Source organism: Pseudochaenichthys georgianus, chromosome 22 (genome assembly GCF_902827115.2).
Source record: "Pseudochaenichthys georgianus chromosome 22, fPseGeo1.2, whole genome shotgun sequence".
Classification (NCBI taxonomy): domain Eukaryota; kingdom Metazoa; phylum Chordata; class Actinopteri; order Perciformes; family Channichthyidae; genus Pseudochaenichthys; species Pseudochaenichthys georgianus.
Genome location: NC_047524.1, coordinates 30,118,252 through 30,138,874, shown reverse-complemented (window position 1 = coordinate 30,138,874; position 20,623 = coordinate 30,118,252). Strand labels below are relative to the sequence as shown.

The 20,623-nt window shown below is 40.6% G+C and overlaps 1 protein-coding gene across 1 annotated transcript in view; it reads left to right on the top strand.

Moving 5' to 3' along the window:
• The first annotated feature begins 309 nt into the window (after window positions 1-309).
• sertad4 (SERTA domain containing 4) overlaps window positions 310-20,623 on the top strand; it is a 52,667-nt gene continuing 32,353 nt past the window's right edge. Inside the window, exon 1 of the mRNA XM_034112222.2 lies at window positions 310-760. The gene's annotated coding sequence lies outside the window, so the exon portion shown is untranslated. The remainder of the gene's footprint in view (window positions 761-20,623) is intronic.

Genomic DNA, 20,623 nt, shown 5'->3' with positions numbered 1-20,623 from the left:
AAGGTGCAGCTAGTTTGAATGACTTTGTATACTGCAGGGTAGCTTGTGAATTTAATCCAGGTGGAACTAAAGTTTAATGTAAATGTGCAACTTTGAGGTATTATAATTCAAAATTGTACTTTAGTACAGTTCATGAGTACATATAATTAGATGGTTTACAGTAGTGGCTGCTGCCCTTAAGTAAATGAAATGGTTAACAGCGGCTACAATAAATCACAGAGTTTATCAACAATGTAGGACTCGTAGAGTTGGGTAAATTCCGAGCAGTCCTTGAACGCCTCCTCAGTAGTTGCCTGGGAGGGATGGAGCTGCGGCGCTGATGTTGTTTTCTCCGCCTCACATAAATCAACTGTCGACCCGTCCGTAGCGACGAGCTGCTCGGAACCTGCAGCCCGGGTTCCCGCCCTGAATGGACTACCAGTGCACCGAGACACCATGAACACACCTTTTTAATTCCAAGCACAGAGGAAGAGAAAAACGACCAGGGAAGCGCGGGGATTCTTCGCGCGCGTGTTGTGAGAGTAATGATAAGTATTTAGACAACTCGCTCATTAACTAGTAATTACATAAGTGGCGTTTAAACCGCCAGTGTGGTTCGCGTGTTTGCTAGCAGCTAAAATTAGAACAACTCGCTGCCACAGAGGACACGGTAGTGTTTATTCAGCGGGACTTTTTCGATTTTTCATCAAAGCAACGTTGGATTTTTTTTAACACAAAGCAAGTGTGGAGCCGAGGACGAAGTCAACACAAACCAACACAGGTAAGATAACATTCGTTTAGCTCGTGTGTACTAATGTTTAAGTCGCGTGAGTATCAGCTTGAGTGGTATTATTGGTAAAAAGTGGGCATTTTGCCGCCATAAGTTATTCCTCTCACACAGCCTGGGATGTTTATACGACTGTGTGTGTGTCTTTGTGATACATTATATAGTATAATAATATTATATGTATTTATACATTTTAGCAAACGCTTTTATTTTGTTGACGCCCTTACCATCAGCCTAAAGGGTTACACTGAGAGATAAACAATTACCTATTGTTAAATGTTGCTGTGTTTAAATGAATGTTTGTATATAAAATCATTTTCCAGAGAATTAGGTCCACATGAGAAAAAATACTCAAAATTCGGAGGTTAAAGTCAGAATTCTGTGAAAAAAGTCAGATTTGTTTTCCTAAAAACCTCATAATTCAGATTCTAATCTCAGAACTCATAAACAAAACAAAAGTGTATTACATTTCACATTATTGTTAAAATGATGCAAACTGTTACTGAACTGAGTACATTTCCAATAATCTGCAATAGAACGATTAGATGTGATACTGCTGGATTGTTTAGAATTAACCCGTCAATACCTCCCTATATGACATGACAGAGACCCTGGTCCAACACATTATGCAGGCTGACATAAGCAGCCCCCCTCCTGGCATCCATCCAGCCTCACTTCATTATTTCGTGGGGACTGCCTTTGGCTGCAAATCCTGAAGTGGCCTGTATAGCTGCTGCTGCTGCCGCCTGAATGGAGACGATTTAGCAGAGCTTCTGTTGTAATTCTCTCCTCGATGTCATTTCTGTGCTTTCTTCGATTTAGTGTCAAAAGCCTTGACTCACTCGCAGTGGACTATTAAAAGCGGATTAAAAAAATCCAACATATCAAGTGTGATGGAGTAAGAGCAATACATATCTCCTATGTCTTCACTTCGACAAACAACAACATCCAAGTCATTTTCCAGGAATTCCACCTTATGCTATTTGTTTCCCTTGGAGGGAAAAGTGTGTTACGTGGAATATAGCTGGGCACGCAACAGGAAGAAACATCCAGCTCAGATTTAACAAACAGACCAAAGAAGTCGGGCTGTAGCAAGAGGAAGGCTTGCTGGCATTGATCTCGGGCAAGTCCAATGCCAGATTCCTTCTCTTTGCCTCGTGCCAAAGAACCTCCGCCCCATCGTCTTTATCAAAAGCCCTCGCTGCGTTTACCCCTCTTCCAGTTCTGTCGCGGCGCTATCAATCATATCTGGCTCTCAGCAGACTCTTCTGCTCATTAAGGATGTGAACCTGTAGGTAGCCTGCAGCCCCCCCAGCCTTTCATCTCTCTCAGCGGGGCGCTCAGACTCACATCTGGAGCAGCATTTCAAAACACGGCTCTAAGCAGACATGAAGTGCATGCTGAATGAGATGCAATGCATTTTTAACGGCTACCTTTCAGCAGACGTGGTGCTGAGCATGACATTAACACCACTTTAGGTGTGATGTTTATACACCAATCTGTAATGGTATGGTATTTGCCAAAAAGCAGGTGGAGTGCAACAAACGGAATATTTCAGTACAAAGGGAAGTAGGGATTAGCACTAGGGATGCACGATATTGGGTTTTTGAAACCGATACCGATAACTTCCTGCTTCTCAATACCGATACCAATAATAAAAAAAGATTTACGCCACTAATTATTTTAACGCGATTAACGCATGTGTATTTTTTTTCCTCGGCCGCCCCGTAGTTTCAGAGCGCATCGACTTTAAAATACCATCTACAAGCTGATGCTGACAGCCCCGCTCCTGCCGCCCGCTTGTGGCAGACCACACTTCCACGCTCACCGGCAGGCACCGACTGGCCATCGGGAGGACCGGGAGGGTGTGTGTATGTGTGGTCCGAGCGAGAGAGAGACCTTACGTGCATTGTTGTTGTTAGCATCTGGTGCTAGCTAGCTGCGCTAACGGATATAAGGAGCTGTTTAAATGAAAACAGAGGAGCGACATTTCGCCACAACTGCGCCGAGCACTTGACTTTATACATCCTCCCGGTCCTCCCGATGGCCAGTCGGTGCCTGCCGGTGAGCGTGGAAGTGTGGTCTGCTGCAAGCGGGCGGCAGGAGCGGGGCTGTCAGCATCAGCTTGTTGATGGTATTTTAAACTCGATGCGCTCTGAAACTACGGGGCGGCCGAGGAAAAAAAATGCACATGCGTTAATCGCATTAAAATAATTAGTGGCGTAAATCTTTTTTTATTATCGGTCTTGAGAAGCAGGAAGTTATCGGTATCGGTTTCAAAAACCCAATATCGTGCATCCCTAGTCATAATTCCTAATATTGGACCGATAATTATCGTGCATCCCTAATTACCACTGAAAGACAGAAATTAGGGCTGCATGATGTGGAAAAAATAAAATAATTTTCACATCATCATTGAAACATGTATTTATTTATTTTAAAGACGATTTGTAACAGACAAATATGTTCTGTTCAGTCTGTAGACAAGGATATCGCTGCAGCGCCACTATTTTTTGATTCCAAATAGTATTTTAACCCAAATGTAGCCTTTACCAAATATTGAGCTTCCTGAGATTTTATTTTTGCAGTAGTCCATATTGCGTTTTCAATAGATTTTCAATAATTCTATGCAGACGTCATGTCATTGGTTATGGTAGTTGGAAAAAAGGCTCCAGGCTTTGCATCTCATTCCCTTTGTCCCTTTCTTTCGCTGCTGTTTTGTCTCTGCCAAGACAAGTTGAGCTGCGTTAGTGTGTGTGTCCGTGTGTGTGTGATACAGGGTGTAGCCTCAGACTTCTGTTTCCCCTAAGGCAACTCTTCCCCATCATGAATACTCCTTTGTGCTCCTGAAAGACGCACAACTAAGGTGGACATCTTGATAGAAAAGAATAACATATTTGTTTATGCTTTATGACTTCACCATCATCTACCAAAACTGCATTCATTACCTGAGATCCTTCTCCTTGAAGTCCTGCAGTTACTGCAAAACCTTTTCCTAAAGATTCCTTACAGAACTTTACTGTCTGCAATGATTTCAGTTTTGCAAAAGAGCGTGAATTGATTTAGACGATGGAGAATTGAGTATTGATGCGATGGCAAACTTTTCACGCCAATCCGGAAGTTATCATGGCAAGGGCTCCCACCACAAAAAGCAGCATGATTTTTCCATTGGATTTTTGCAGAAAAAGACATGTTTATAATACCTACAAATAATACCTTTTGTTCAGACGGATAATCTCCACAGATTAACACCACTTTGTGATTGTATAAAAAACTTTTAATGCAATCACCAGAAGTAAAAAAACTAATGTTTTGCTTTAAATCAGGGGTGGGGAACCTTTTTCCTCTCAAGGGCCATTTACATTTTTTCAAAATCCTCGAGGGCCGTACAAATTATTGACCTGTGCTTAAAAATACTAAAATCACAGCCCATACATTTCACCTTTCTTTCATGCTGTGTAAAGAAAAAGCAACCTCTTAATCCAGATATTTTACCATGACTCGTGCATGCATGCACGTTAGGGCTGTGCATCTTCACTGGTCTCACGATTCGATTACGATTATCCTGTCAACGATTCGATTCGGTTCGATATCCCCGTGCATCACGATTCATACCAATGCGTTGCATCCTCAATTTTCTATATTACTGCACATTAGGGGTGTTGAAAATAATCGTTTCTACGATGCATTGCGATGCGGACGTGGACGATTCGGTCTCGGTGCAGTGACGGAAGATAATCGGTTATAGAGTAGTAATGTTGCTTCCTGATTTTCCGGCCGCGGCTTTAATATAAAGTTTTTTCTGTCACTTTAATATCAAATCGGTCGGTGACGCAGAGATCAGGGAACAGACGTGACAGCGGCACAGCAACACGGAGCAGTCTGCTTTATCCACCAACACAAGAACACCAGTCCAGAACCAACAGCAGAAGGACCCGCTCTGAATCACTCCGTGTCGCTGCGGCTCAGAGACACAGACAGGGATTTATGTTTTTCAAAAATAATCGCGTTACAACTAGGGATGTCCCGATCACCTTTTTTTGCTCCCGATCCGATTCCGATCATTTGATTTTGACAATCTGCCGATACCGATTTTTCCCGATCCGATCTTTATGCAATACATTAAGAGAAAAAAAAGGTAATAGATAACGGCTATCATCTTTGCTCTATGTGTTTGTGTTGTATCCTGGGTTCTGTAGTGCCCGGAGTGTGTCTTTTTATTTCCTCCCAAACCCCATCCCCTCAGGAAGCCTTTGCCTCCTGTCAGGTCATCATTGTAAATAAGAATTTGTTCTTAATTGATTTTCCTGGATAAATAAAGGTTCTACTACTACTACTACTACTACTACATCCAACGCGATGAATTAAGCTATCTTGGCTGTTATTGTGTTGGCCTTTTCCCTGTTCTGGGGCAGTTTCTCTTTCCTTTTGAAAGTCTCTGAAAGTGTTGGTTGTTTCAGTGCCGTGACCTGAGTGGCCGCTGTGCACTCGCCGTGTTGTTGTTGGTGTTTGTTTCTCAGGTGGCGTATTAGATTGGTCGTGTTGAACGTAGCTCTGTTCTTTCCACCACGCGGAACCTCCGCCTTGCAAACATTGCATCTGGCTGTTACACTGCCTTCGCTTTCAATTTTATAATACTTCCAAACTCCTGACATTTTCTCTGTCCCGAGTCACCAGCTGAACGTAGCCGCTCGTTAGCTTGCTGCGACTATTAGACACTGCGCCCACTCTGTTGCCAGATTTCAGAGAAATAAGCAACCAGGTCTGAAAACAAGCCCAAAGAAAGCAACACATACATGATGTTGTGTAATTTTAAAACAAAACTAAGTCGTCAGGATGACTTTAAGACGTGAACATGGTCATTTTTGTTTTGTAACATTAAATAAAAATAAAATATTTTATAAAAAAAAAAAAAAAAATCCCGATCCCCGATTTTTTGAAAATCACGTGATCGGCTCCGATCCCCGATCACGTGATCGGATCGGGACATCTCTAGTTACAATCATGTCAGGTTTTTGGTGGATTTAATTAAGTCTTGGATTGCAAAGTATGAATGTCCTCTAGCAATTTTCAGACGATATATACGTGTGTAAAGTTTGTGAAGGCAGGAGGGAAAAAGCTTCCGCGATCACCGTCTTCTCTCCGTTCCTCCAAGCCCCGCCCCCTCCCTGAAAATAATGAGTGACAGGCTGATAATGACCTGATAGAAACTTTATTATTCACTTAATCACTGAGATATAATGAAGCTAATTTAATCTCATACATTCATGGGATTTATGTAACAGTAAAACAGAGAATGTAAGTGTGCACCCACATGCGCTATTTTTGTTTGTATATGCTGTTGTAAATACTCCTGTTGTCTGCTGTGTTCAGACTCAAGTCCTGTGTGTGATGCCACATTCAGGACATTCAGTGTCCTTTCTTAACAGAAGGCCGTGGCTAGAAGCTGCAGCTAGACTGCAGAAGCATTAGCTTTTTGTTTTTGAGGATGGAACAACTTCACACACGGAGGCTAGACCTATACAATTCATTTATTTTGGTTTATAAATTAATGTCAAGACATTTATGTTATTGATTTCTGAAGCACTTTCTAAATAATAAAAAGAGAGTTCATATGTATTTACTGCATGTATGCATTGATGAAAAATAAGCCATGTGCAGTAATATAGAAAATTGAGGATGCAACGCATTGGTATGAATCGTGATGCATCAGGATATCGAATTTAATCGAATCGTGAGACCAGTGAAGATGCACAGCCCTATTGTACATGGCTTATTTTTTTTTTTCTAACTAATGGACAATTTTCGATTTAAACCTCGATTTTTTCTGTTTTTTTCTAAACAAACCAGACCAAGGCAAAATTTAAATACATATTTTCTTTATTAACACAATACAAATAAATGAGATTACCAAGTAGTCTAGGCCTATGTGAACAAATCAGTTGTTCAAGAATAAAATAAAAACAGCACCACGGCACTTGGCTGTCATTAATGTGCAAAGATTTTTTTTAAATCTCTTGTAGGTCATCCCTGAAAAAACTTGTAAAATGAAATACAACAAATAATAAATAATGATAATGAAATGAATAATAAAAAAATACCCTCAAACAAAATAACATCCATTTAACTTTCTAGGAAGTTGTCTATAGGTTTTTTGCGAGGAAGACAAGCCTGTCTACTGCCTCTGGCTTGAGGCATGCTCTTTGGCATGTTACAATGTTACCCCGTACTGAAAACCCTCTCCGAAGGGGCACTTGTGGCAGGAATGGAGAGATATTTCTTGGCCAGATTACTCAGTCTTGGGAAGTTAGCTTCATGTAGCTTCCACCACTGCAGTGGGTCTGTCTCAGACGACCTGCTCTGACTGGGAGGTAGACGACACTGTAAATGTCGTTTGTTTACAGACGTGGGTAGCATGAGACAACATCCGGAACTACCGTGTTTAGTTATATATTTAATGTACAATGTCTGAATCCTCTGTTATGCGCAACAACGAACATTGGAGACGTGGAGGGCCAGCCCCCAGCAGCGCCAACCGGCACATAGGGAGGAGCCAGCAGAGTAGATATAACAGCTGGAGAGGTGGAGCTCGCTCTCTTCCCTTCGCTCATGAGAGCCAGAACACAGCTGTTTTTCTGACTGAACAACATCCTGCTTGTAACATACCCGCACCTTTTTTAATTAAAGCACCATTTGAACCTTCTCACAGACTCCATTTAGTCTCATTTTAAAGCTTCTCTCCTGGACGCGAGAATAACGAACACAGCATAACAACAGCAGATCGGGCAGCAGTGTGAGAAAAAGTTTTTAGAGAGTACTTGTCCATGGACAAGTGAGTTTGGCAATGTACTTGTCCGAATACATTTTTCACTTGTCCAGAATGGACAAAAATTAGGGCCACTGGAATCTTCTTCTTCGTCATCGTATTTTACATTTTCCCACGGTTTTTACGACACCGCTCAACGTAAGTGAGCGGTAAGATTTTACTGCATTACACATAGGGTTGGGTATCGTTTTGATTTTAACGATTCCGGTTCTGCTTTTCGATTCCGGTTCTTTTCGGTTCTCGATTCAGGTTCTTTGAGAGGGTAAACATAAGTCAAACTGGGAGAAAAAAATATTTATGAAAACATTAAGTCAAATCTGTATTCCTATTTACAAATCACTTCATACTGTTTAATTTCTTACGGTTATTGAATACAATTATATAAAAATAATCTCTGCATTGTTTAGTTAGTTCTAAGTGGTGCAGTTTGAGAATGTACAATTGGCCCAGTCTCCTCTGATGTTACACTGCAACCTGCCTGTGAGACAGAGTCCAACCACACATGTCCAACACATAGGACATAACCTAATAATAATAATAATAATAATAATAATAATACATTATATTTATAGCCTACAGTATAGGCCTAGCGCTTTTCTACAACTCAAAGACGCTTGCACGTTTACACATGTCCTGCAATACACATGCTGCAGCTGCCCAGCTGCTCACTGTTTGTAAAAGTAAATAAATAGTATTTTCATCGGACAATTGTTATTTGTTCCTACTCGGAACCGAGTTTTGCTTCCCAACCCTGCCACTGTGCTACACTTCCCTCCCGCTCCGTCCCACCCCCGTCTAACTGTACAGAAAACGGCGAGATGCATTTCCTTAGGAATCTACAAGCAGAACCGAAACTAACATTTCCAAACGAACAATGGCGGACACGTACAATTTGCGAATGAGTTCTGCCTTTTGTAAACTGAATGTATCAATAATTTGTCAATAAATCAGGCCGAAAAACGTCACTTGTCCGCCGGACAAGTCAATTGAAAGATCTACTTGTCCGATATTGTAAATAACACGTCCCGGACGGTGGGACCTGTACTTTTTCGCACACTGGGCAGAGCTGCAGATCGGGTAGTCACAGGCAATGTGGCTGAGTTTTGTGCGCGTTCTGGAAAGTGAGAGAGTAAGCTACTACGGAGTCCCTTAAAGCAAAACAAATCTGCGGAGTCTAGAAATGTTTTAAAATCGCGATTTTTCGGTTCAGCCATTTCACAAACCGTAGGAAAGTAAAAATGCAAATTAATCGTTAAAACCGAAAAAAATCGGCTAGCCCTACCTCGAGGGCCGTACCAAATGGTCTCGCGGGCCGTATACGGCCCCCCCCGGCCGGAAGTTCCCCACCCCTGCTTTAAAGGAACTACATCACGGTCACATAACTGCGCGTCAACGGCGCTAAGCTATATGTGCATAATAATTTTGCGGGGATGACGTTTAGTAGTATCATTTAGACACTTGTTAGCAACTTTTCAAAGACACATTTTAAGACTAATTCCTGCAACACATGTTTGTTTTAACATGTACAGACACTGGCAAGAATGCCTCACCAGTGTTTCCCACAGAATTTGATCCGGCGGGCACCCCCCCCTCCCGCGTTGTAAATGAGTGAGCCACACCGGAGTTGAGGATCTGTGGGGTTTATTCTCCCAAAAATATAATTAGCAGATGCCTTATTCCAAAGTGATTTACATTAGATTACATACATTTACATTTAATTACATTCTCCCTAACTGAGGGCTAAGCGCCGAGTTCAAATCCCGCCTGGAACACCACCACTAGGATGTCTAACAAACAAACAAAATAAAATTTGGCTCGGCTACACAACGCTTCAGATGATCAGACAATGTGCAAACTTTGCAGCCTACTTGTTGCAAACTTTGCACCCTTTGTCTTGACATCCGATTTTACGGGGCTTCCTGAACAAATATTCTAATGCCCTATCTTATGGGAAGGCCTCAGGACAGGGTCCATTTATGGAGATGTTCAAGCAGGCAGCCAGGGGTTCTCCTTGGAGCTGGTTTCGGAGGTCTGTTTTCACCTGAGGATGAAGCAAAATGGAATACCACAAACTGAACTAATAAAGAAAATGCATAATAATTTGTTGTGATTTTCAAAGTGATGCTTTTTCTGTTCATCGCTGAGAAATCGCGTTCACAGTTGACACTAGAAACGGGGATAACTAGTAGGGATGCACGATAACTTCCTGCTTCTCAAGACCGATACCGATAACCGATAATAATATAATATATATATATTAAATGTACCTGTAGTTTTTGCACACCTGGTGGTAAAAAAAAGACTAGTAGTGAGTAGGGCTGCACGATTAATCGAAAAAAGATCGTGATCTCGATTCAGACACCTATGCGATCTCATTTCTAAATTACGGCGATCCTATGACGTCAAGCTGATTTTTTTTTTTTTGGGATTTTTTTACATTTTTTAATTATTTTGCTTCTGAATAATACCAACTTGCAATGTCAATCATACTTAAACGATGTAAAGCAGATATACTCTATACATTTAACATTAAAGTACCATGATCGCATCCAAATGGTAGTGTTCTGTCTGTCTCTCCTCCTCTCATGCAGTGTTAACGCTGCAGCCACTGGGGTTGCCAGTTTTTGCGGAAGGAATAAGCAACCAGGTCTATGAAAACAAGCGCAAAAGAACATGAGCACTTTAAACCTATATATGTCGGGTCGGCTATTTGAAAATAACCTATCTACAAGCTCACCACCGCAACAACCATTATTACTTACAACCAAGCAACTTTACAGAAGGATAAGCCCAATGTGGCTTATAATAAGTATACCTGGCAACCAGGCCCGGACTGGCCATCGGGAGGACCGGGAGGTTTCCCGATGGCCTGGCCTGCTAAGTGGCCTACTGGCCTGAGGATTTTTTTTTTTTATATATACGTATATATTGTGAACGCAACGCTGCGCAAATGTGGGTCTGACTCTGCCTCACAGAGGGTGACTGGCTGTCTACATGATGTGGCCTGCTCACATGGCCACTGTCATACAGATCATACTCGATTGGTCTCTGTGTGTCATTCAAGCTCGGGAGGGTGTGTGTGTTATGTGTGGGGCGAGCGAGTGAGATAAAGCGCGCGCACCGGTTACGTGTTTTGTTGTTGTTGTTAGCATCTGGTGCTAGCTAGCTGCGCTAACGGATATAAGGAACTGTTTCAACAACAAGGTGGGGGGAGAGTCCTCTCCTGTCAGACTGAGAGACTGATAACTACAGCTCAGGTGAGGTAAAGGACTCTCTGAGTGTTTAGATAGTTAACTTAGTCTAAGTTCTCTGTGGGTCTCAAACGGTTTGGTCACCATTTATGTAAACACATATTCCCATTTGAGGGGGGAGTGATTAGTAAAATATGCATGAATAATAAAAAAATAAAACGTTAACTAGGTGAAAAAAGGCAAGATAAACTATTACAACTTGTTGAGAGCTAAAACTAGTCTTTGCTGCTGCCTCAAAGAGGAGGAGAGGAGGGAGACAGGTGAGGCTGGTTCAGGAGCACAGACAAACTCACAACTATAAATGAACCAAAAACAAATAAATAAACAAGTTTCAATGTTTTTTCATATTGGATATGGGATGTTATTGGTTATGGCCATGTTATTATGATTTTATGATTATTTAAATGTATACAGTTATGTTTCATATGGGTGTAGTCTCGTTATTTCGCCCTCAAAATGCACCAGATTGATGCATTAAGTCCAACATTTAAAAAAAAATCTTACCGGATGTTCACATAGGTTCCTAAATAGATTTGCAAATTTTTTTAAATAGTAACCCATGTCCATATGTTTATTTTTGGGTAGTAGATTTAGAGCGCTATCACTATGGGCAGCAACGCTGTAAAAATTGACAAATAAATCCAGCAAAATGGCACAAAAAACTGGTAGTGGCCTGGCTGGGTGTATAATTCCCGGCCTGATTTATTGTCCCAGTCCGGCCCTGCTGGCAACACTCACTGACTGCAGCACGTGAGGGCAGGAGCCGGCAGTATGTTTACAGAAGCGTTAGCAATAGCACTGATTAGCAAAGAGTGACGAGAGCGACTAGTCGTACAAGAAAAACAGAAATGAGTGACACAGAAATGAGTGACGAGGAGGTCGAGGACAATGACAACAACACCGATGAAAATCCCGGTGGCGACTCTGGCGAGAGTGAGAGGGAAGTTGTGCTTGTGCCGAAAAAAGTAGATGGACTGTGCTAGTAGCTAGGCAGCTAGGCTTTTATTTACATTTATTCTGAAGCTGTAACTTTATGTTCTGTTCCGTTTTTATATTCAGTACTGACTGCAGTATTTAAGTTAATCCTTTTGATTCAGTGACATTACTACTCAGTGGAGTCTATCACTTTGTTTAAGTTTATGTTTTTTTCAGTACAAGAACCTTTAAGTGCAGTAGTTGAACTGGGTGCTAGCCGGCTAGGCTTTTTTTAATATTATTATTCTAAAGCTGTGAATGTTTTGTTTTTATATTCAGCACTGTGGTGAGGTATTTTGAGTAACTGAAGTGCATTCCTCCCTGTAACAAACAGGTTGGTGTTGTTGTCCAGCAGTTGGGTGTCCTGTCACTGTGGACAGGTGCTACTGCAAAGTTTACATTTTGTTATTATAAAGCTGCAAAAATTCTATTTTTTATGTTCAGCACTCAGCAGCAATATCTTTATTTTAGTTACTGTATGTTTTGTTACCAGAGAGACTTGAGTTTAAGTCAAGCACTTTGTTTAAAGCCACAGTAGTTGGCTGTCAAATTCATTTTAGTTACTCTATATTTTTGCTACAAGAAACTGAGACTTGGATTTAAGTCAAGCACTTTGATGTTGATGGTGTCTGTTAAAACCACAATAGTTGGGTCCAGGTGCCACATTTTGAATGTAGTAATGTTTGTTCAGTATTCAGCAACTACAGACTAAAGACAAAGTTATGTTTTTGTTACAAGAGAGACAAATGTTGTCTGTTTAAATTCATTGTACTCACGTGACGTCTAAGAGTAAGAGTGCAATACATATTTTTCATTGAAACGATGAGAATCGTGTAGGGCTGTCCCGAATACCATTTTTCGGGCTCCGGATATTCGGTAGTAATCAGCAGCGAATATTCGAATATTCGGTGCGGAGAGATTTGTTTGTTTTTTTCACATTTTTTTTTTTTTTTTCAAAAGGTTTCATAACACGCTCCGAATCCGAGACACCTGACAACACGCTGTTAAGCAGAAGCGCAGAAAGAGCATACTATTACGATTTATATGTATTTATTGTCTCAGTACTCGCAAACATTAAAACTAAATGTGTCCTCTGCATTTAACCCAGGGGACCAAATCTGGTTCCACATTCCGTCTATAACATTTTACAACCTGAACAGTCAAACAAAGATACAAAACACATATTTCAGCTGCCAGCTTCATGTTGCTGGCATTGTCGTGGACAACGGCTACTCGCTTATAATTCGGAATGGCAAAGGCGTCCGCCACTTCTCCAAGCTGTTCTGCAATATTTACTCCCGTATGGTTTACTTCCATTACTTTGGTTTCCAAAACAAAGTTACAGAGTTTCCACTCTCGAGTTATGAAATGACAGGTGACAGCCATATACGCCTCCATACGCACCGAGGTCCAAATGTCCGTTGTAAAACTTACGGCAGTTGAGTTTTCAATCTGAGTTACAATTTGGTCTCGGTGATCGCTGTACTTCAGAGACATGGCATCTAAAATACTGGAGCGTTTGGGGACAGTGTAGCCGGGCTCCATCTTCTTCATAAATTTTCTGAAGCCTTCGCCTTCGACTATGTAAATGGGTCTCATATCCATAGCGATGAAATCTACTATGGCATCTGTTATCTCTATCTTTCTTTTCTCCGTTATCGGTTTTTGGAACTGTAGGGTCTGCTGTATTGTTGAGGATGTTGATGGCTGGGATGCGTGGGGATGCACCTATGGACACAATTTATTATTAGGCTGAGCTACTCAACTTTATGCCAATAATTGCCTTAGCCCCAGATGTTCCCACATTACTCCTATTATTTTCACTATTCTGATCAAATTAAAAAACTAATATAAAAAAAACAATTCGGTTGCTTGCTTGCAACTATTTTCCAAGCAAAGTAAGTGCACGTTTTTATCATGTTTAACGTTACTGTTTAAACGGCGGATAAAGCAGCTTCATCATGGCAACTTCACAACAGCTAAGCTAAGCTAGGCTACTACTTACAGCATCCAGGTGACTTTTCAGAGGTGTTGTGCCACCGTGGTAGGCCAGTTTCTTATCACATATTTGGCACACTGCCTTCTTTTTACCGTCGTCAAATTTAAAATGGTCCCACACAGCTGAAGTCTTCGGCATTTTATGGGTGAAACGAGGTGAAGCGAGGTGAAGCGTGCCGTTTGCGTTCGTGACTGTGAACAGTGAACGCGATGTCAGGAGCACAGGCTGAGATTGTATATATTTCCGCATTTTAACAGTGCAATTCAAAAGTATAAATATAGTATAAGAATATGGCAATTCGCCTTTATTAATAGCATACATTTAGAAAAAAATATAATTTTTTTTGAAATCTTTTTTTTTTTTTTTTTTTTAAATAAAAAAACGAATATCCGAATAATGAAATTGAAACCCGAATAGTTGGCCAACGAACGAATATTCGAATATTCGGGTACAGCCCTAGAATCGTGTGAGAATCGTGATCTCAATTCTTATGGAGGAAAATCGTGATTCACATTTGAGCAAGAATCGTGCAGCCCTAGTAGTGAGCAAAGGACATACCACTATGAACAAAACAAAGCCAAGAACAGTTTTGACTCTTCAAAGTGACCATATTTATTTTCCAAAAGAAAGTTCTTGCCTTTTTCAAAAGCCTCGTCGATAGGTAAAAGCCCCGGTGCCTTTGCAGCTGGCTTTGGATTCGCCGCTAGTTTAGCAGTGCAGGCGTTTTCGTACGCTGTTAACACACCATCGTAGCCATGGCGATGTTTCAGGTGACTAATCAGGTTGGAAGTATTATAGCTCGTTGCCTTTTTCCCTCCTCGTGGAACTTCTGCATTTGTTAATACAAATAGCAAGCGAACTATCTAACTCTGAAACTTTGAAATAGTCCCATACTACCGACGACATGTTTGTTTACTGTCCTGGCTTCACGGCCGCACGCCATTTACGTCACAGCCAGACATGAGTTAGGGAGCGCTGGATTTGTGAAGAACTCCCCTCTTCCCAAACCACTAATACCACAGTACTGGCAAAACGGGAGGAGCCGAGTGAAAAACAAGCGCCCCTCATCCCAATCCACCCACACCGCAGTATTTTTGTCTTTTTTTTACCCAAAAAATATATTGTATATTATCGGGGCTATTAATACTTTTATCGGGTTTATCAGGATGACGTCATAATTCCGAATATCGGACCGATAATTATCGGGCCGATAATTATCGTGCACCACTAATAACTAGTCCTATGCCTGCAAGGAGGCTCAGGCAGGGGTAGAGCTCAGCCCATTCATCACATTTACCATGCTGTGTGTGGTATAGCCATGGCTTAAATGGAGGCATATTCAACCACTCTGGATCAAATCCAGTGCGTCTATGCTTGCTTCACAATTACAGAAATGAGGCACAGAAGAATAGAAATGATGCCTCAGAAATCTGGTTTTCTGACAACCTGACCTGCTTCTATATCTCTCTGTGTTTGCTGTCAATCTCACCTGCTGCTTCTGAGCTAGCTGGCTCTGCCACGGCTCCCTGACCCTCTCTTGCTGCTACACTAGCACTGGTTGAAGCCTGGAAATATTTCAAACAAATTAATTGGATAGCTAATCACACCGGTCGGACTGTTCAGCTTTCCCGCGTGTGTCCCACCAACATGTGTTTCTATAGGTACTCTTGCTAATACCTCTGTTCCAGGCTGTGTTTGCTCCTCTTCAGGATGAGCCCGTTTCTGCCTCTGAAAATATGTTTATATATTCATCTGGTTTGAGGGAGCAAACATCATTCAGCGTCAGAGTTAAAGAATTAAATGCAGTCGGTAGTTGACTAACTATAATGTTACACAGCGTGCTATCCTTGACAACCCAGCTAGCAACTAGCTAGCTAGGCTCCTTTCATGCTTGCTAGCTAATAACTTATTTGAAGAGCTGGGTCTCCGCGATTTACAGCGTGATACGAACAGAGAGACTAACTTATCAGAGTTAACTTGAATACATCAATTTTGGACAAATGTATGCATATACTAACCATTCGTGAAGTGATTCTCCGGCACGCAGCATCTGGTTTCCAACTTCAGAAATGTCTTGCAGAGAGGAGGGGGAGGGGCTCAGGGAACGTTGAGAGCAAAGAGGGGCTGAGCGGGTAACTGCGCTCTACGATGAAATATATATTTTATTCAAACATTATTAATTTTTTTATGAAAAAATCTTTTTTGGAAAACATTTTTTTTTTTACGAGATCTATTTGTGGCGGACGATATTTAATTGTGGCGGCCCGCCACAAATAAATCAATATATGGGAAATACTGCTCAAATTCTAAAAAAACTAAAGTTCAACACTTATCATAAGCAGTCACATATTGATGTTGGAGTCAATAGCTATTACAGCCGAGCAAACTTTAGGTTTTATTTAATATGTAGAGAAAAACCTATTCAAAAATGTATTTTCTGGAGTAGAAAAGAGACATTTAGATTTGAACTGTATTATCTTCTTTTAAAACACATAGGGATGCTCTTGTCTGCCTTTAATGTGCTGCATACACCTCATGCAACCACCCACCCTAATACATCTGGCCTGTTAACCCTCACAGCCACAACAAGCCGTCCCCTGATAGCCCATAATGCATCCCCGTAACGCTGCCCTGCCACAACACATGTGTCACCACTCAGCGAGAAAAGCGCCGGGCGAAACCCTGGAGGCCCTGAGCCCAGCTTAGTCACGCCATCGCGGTCAAGACGGCCCTCCACCAACTGCAAGATGCTCTGATGACTCCTGACAGGCTGCGAGCTGGCACAAACACGATCTAAGATGCAACCAAAAAACACAACACACAGCATTAGAGTGCAAGGGCAGGGGAGGACGCATCTTGGAATTCCTGTAATAAGTTATTATTAGTTATTATTATAAAACACTGCTTCTGATTAAGTATGCCACAAAAAACTGCTCTTCGGTGCAGAGGTCGCGTTAACCGAATATTTTCCGTCAATGACGGAAAAATCTGAAAGCAGTCCGTCATTTTGACAGATTAGAACACAACTTGGAACAGTGCCAAAATGTCCACCAGCGGCACACATTATATTACATCCCAGGGCTCGACATTATAAATGGCCCGCTGGCCCGGAAGCACTATTTAGACACCCCGGGCCAGCATAACGTACTTTCCACTTGCCCACTCGGGCCACTAAAAATATTGTTTAAAAAAAAATGTTTCCTGTGGTATTGGTATTTTGACTAGCAATTTTGTTAAATTGTTTCGTTTATTAACCCTACAACATAGCGTTTCGTGAGTCGCTTGTCGTTGTTGGGAGAAAAGCAAACAGCTTTTTGCTGCGGAGCAAATCTTCAAATAAAAGTTGGAGTTGGAGTTGGCTTCTAGTGGTGCAGTGACGCGTCCTAAAACCCTTTTATAATCTATCGATTAGATTTATGATTAGAAAATTATAAAAGTAGGATAGACATGTGGAGAACAAAACGTGCATTTATCAAACAGGTTTGTTTTCCACAGACCTTATTTCCAGCTATTTTCCAAAACCCTGTGGAGAAATCCCATTGCTTTTTGTCGAGGGAACCAGCAGCTTACTTCCTGGTTTTAGGACGCGTCACTGGCTGCACCTCTCAATATGATGGCAATATAAACAAGGTCTTCTGTCGGCTCTGTACATCAATGCCGACCTATGCTGACAGTAAGTGAAGAGTAGACAATATAAAAGTATTGGCTGTATGGAAATGTCCCAGCAGTTTAGGATAATGAAGGATCTAATCTAATCTATAGCCATTACATTTCTAACTCCTAATGACAGGAAGGCAGAAAGCGCATTATACAAATAATAATAATAATCATAATAATAGCAGACATTTTTAACAATGACCACAATATCATTATTTTAATAAACCAAATATGAACAATTGAGGAAAATGAGGAAGAACTGATTGTTCAAATGTTGTAGTAGTAGTAATGTAGTTAGTGCATAAATTACTATTGCAACAAATGTGTTAATTTGGTTAAAAGGTGTCTTGAGTAGTCAAAATTACCTACAAATCATTGGACACATTTGTAAATATTATTTTCCACTTGTTACCATTGTGAGTCTATTTTTATGCAGCTCTGCGTGATTTTTGTGGCTACAATTCAGACTAATACACTACCAGAGGTGGAATAAGTACTCAGATATTGTACTTGAGTAAAAGTACAAGTACTCAGATTAGGGCTGGGCGATTTGGCCTAAAAATAAAATCTCGATTTTTTTTTTTCTTCTTCTAACTAATGGACAATTTTCGATTTAAACCTCGATTTTTTTCTGTTTTTTTCTGTTTTTTTCTAAACAAACCAGACCAAGGCAAAATTTAAATACATATTTTCTTTATTAACACAATAAAAAGTAGTCTAGGCCTATGTGAACAAATCAGTTGTTCAAGAATACGGCACTTGGCTGTCATTAATGTGCAAAGATCTTTTTTAAATCAAACTGGAAAAAAAATCTCGTAGGCCATCCCTGAAAAAACGTGTAAAATGAAATACAACAAATAATAAATAATGATAATGAAATGAATAATAAAAAAATACCCTCAAACAAAATAACATCCCTTTAACTTTCTAGGAAGTTGTCTTTCTACAGACCTTACACAGAACAGTTGTTTGTTCTATGTATGACCGCTTGTACCCGAACCACTTCCATACAACTGAAGTAGCACCATTTTTAGGAATGAGTTCTTCATCTGTGTTCGTGGAAATTTGTATGGTACATCTGTCGGTGAAGCGGTGAATGTGATTGTAGTAGGCGATGTGACTACCCAATCTGCAGCTCTGCACATGCGCACAGTGTTATACATTTAAATCAATGTTTTTGATGGCATAAAGTACCTTAAACATACCGTCAGTTTAAATGCTGTTTTATACTGAAAAACCAGAAGTTCTCGTGCGCAGTTGTTAAGCTTTTATTCTGAAAATCCTTCATCTCCGGTTAGCATTTAGCATGTGGCTAATATACCATTTACTATAGAGGTGAATTTAGTAGCGATATGACACGGAGTGTTGCACACCGAAACCTACTGATTTCAACACTACAACTACCGTATAGACGTCGAGATATTATTATTGCTGAATAAAAATGAAGGTACAGTTTATTTGAATACGTTTGTTTACAGACGTGGGTAGCATGAGACAACAACCGGAACTACCAGAAATGAAACCAGCCGTGAAGTTTTTCCTGTCTTGAGTATTGATTACAGCGTTCAAAACCATATTAAATGAAAAGTCATGAAAGAGATAAGGAGGAGAAAAGGCGTGTTTAGTTATATATGTAATGTACAATGTCTGAGTCCTCTGTTATGCTTAACAACGAACACAGCATAACAACAGCAGATCGGTCAGAGCTGCAGAGCGGGTAGTCACAGGCAATGTGGCTGAGTTTTGTGCGCGTTCTGGAAAGTGAGAGAGTAAGCTACTACGTCCCTTAAAGCAAAACAAATCTGCGGAGTCTAGAAATGTTTTAAAATCGCGATTTTTCGGTTCAGCCATTTCACAAACCGTAGGAAAGTAAAAATGCAAATTAATCGTGAAAACCGAAAAAATCGCCCAGCCCTAACTCAGATCTTGTAGTGAAATTATAAGTACTCAGATCTTGTACTTGAGTAAAAGTAGAAGTACCAGAGTGTAGGAATACTCTGTCACAGTAAAAGTCCTGCATTCAAAATGTTCCTCAAGTGAAAGTAGAAAAGTATTCTCATCAAAATATAGTGAAAGTAGCGACGGTAAAAGTAGTCGTTGTGCAGATTGGTCCATTTCAGAATAATATATATGATATGTTTTATAATGATTGATCATGAAAGTGTTCTCAAAGCTGGTGAAGGTGCAGCTAGTTTGAATGACTTTGTAGACTGCAGGGTAGCTTGTGGATTTACTCCAGGTGGAACTAAAGTCTGATTTAACACTTGATTATATTTCACATCATTCATCCACATCTGTAAAGTAACTAAAGGGATTAAATACATGTAGTGGAGTCAAAGTACACCATTTACCTCTGACTTATGTTTACTGCCAAACTAAAAGTACCTCAAAAATAGTAATCAATAATGTATTGAAAAGGCTGATTGTTTTTGGCTGATTGTTTTATATTGGCTCAGCCAGGTTATATGGGAGGCCTAGTCTACGTACAGATCACTAATTTTGAAATATTAAACTTAGTTTTCTTTTCTTTAATTTTTCATCCTCATGTAGAATGCTATCACGAAACACACATTTGGTTGTTTATAGCATAAAGAACATCTGATTTAATGTGAGGTAGGGAAATAATCATTTGAGTATGTGTATATAATATATATGTAATTTACAACAGCTGTAAGATGCTTGAAAAGCTGGAAAATGCACCTTGAAAATGCTTGAAAAGTGCTTGAATTTGACTTTGGAAAAGGTGTAAGAACCCTGTAGATGGTTTGGTGAAACAAACCATCTGAGTCAGGTTAGTAATGCTCCATCACATGTTCTACATCTAAAAGGGTGAATCTTTAACTGAAGCTTGACTTTAAAGCAACCCAACGGAAGTTTCATGTAAGTGTAGCTCTTTCACTCGTAGCTCCGGCTCCCGGGGTGCTAGAGACTCCCGTCTTTAGCACATTGATACGACCTTCCTAGCCGAAGATATGGCCGCATTTTACAATAAACTTCCATTGTGTCGCTTAAAAACAAAATCTCGAATCGCAATCGCTGCAATATCTGTCAGAAAAATCGCAATTACATTATTACCTCAAATCGTGCAGCCCTAGCTAACACCCTGAAACACATCACTGTGATTGAGCTGATAACTGTAACTGTAGATT